Raw genomic sequence first — 839 nt, 5'->3', positions numbered from 1 at the left:
ACTACGATTTTATCGACAGTGTCGATAATGCGATACGTAGTTCACATCATTTTATAAAAATGATGTTGGTGCCGCTAGCGTACGGTGGCTTTCGCCTATCACGCCGAAAAGGCCGCCATGGCCTCTCTCAGGTTTCTCCTCTGGCACTGTCTTACTAGTGACTTTTGCTTCGCAACATTACGTGAGTGATTAAAATTGTTGTGTTAACCCAAATTTTATATTTAAAATATAAAGAGGAAGTGATAATAGTATTTTACACATGTTAAGTAACGGTATTTTATAATGGTTATTATAAATATTGCAAACTTTTCCACTTTTCACGATTTTATTCTAGGGGAAAAATTACGTGATTGTTAGGTAAAATCAAGTTCGCGTTAAAAGTTTCATGATTGACCCCCTTAAGTCATAATCGGTGAAGTTGGCCAATAGCCAACTTGAACGACATGGTTAAGACTGGTTAAGACTTCTGACGTTCTGACTTGCGACTTATTGTAGGCCTATTAAACAAGGATAAGATAATACACGGAGACATCCGGGTGATGTTTTTGAACGCAGCCGAGGTACCCAGAGAGGGTACCTTATCCCTACCATTTCACTCACACCAAAGACATAGAGAATGGACTGCGCGATCCGTGTAGCGGTATAGGATATGTTGGTCGAGGAAAATGAGAGAGAGGGACGTAGGTTGCGGCCAATCTGTGTCTTTTTCTACTCAACGGTGAAATTGTGATGTTCCGGGCCCCGTCCTTATGGAAACAGACACTGAAAATTTTCGAAGAAACATTGAAAATAACACTCAAATTTGAGCGTTAACCTTTTATTTTCAGTGTTTTTTCGAA

This window comes from Trachymyrmex cornetzi, unplaced genomic scaffold (genome assembly GCF_001594075.2).
Source record: "Trachymyrmex cornetzi isolate Tcor2-1 unplaced genomic scaffold, Tcor1.1 scaffold652, whole genome shotgun sequence".
Taxonomy (NCBI): Eukaryota; Metazoa; Arthropoda; class Insecta; order Hymenoptera; family Formicidae; genus Trachymyrmex; species Trachymyrmex cornetzi.
This window is presented reverse-complemented; position numbering follows the sequence as displayed.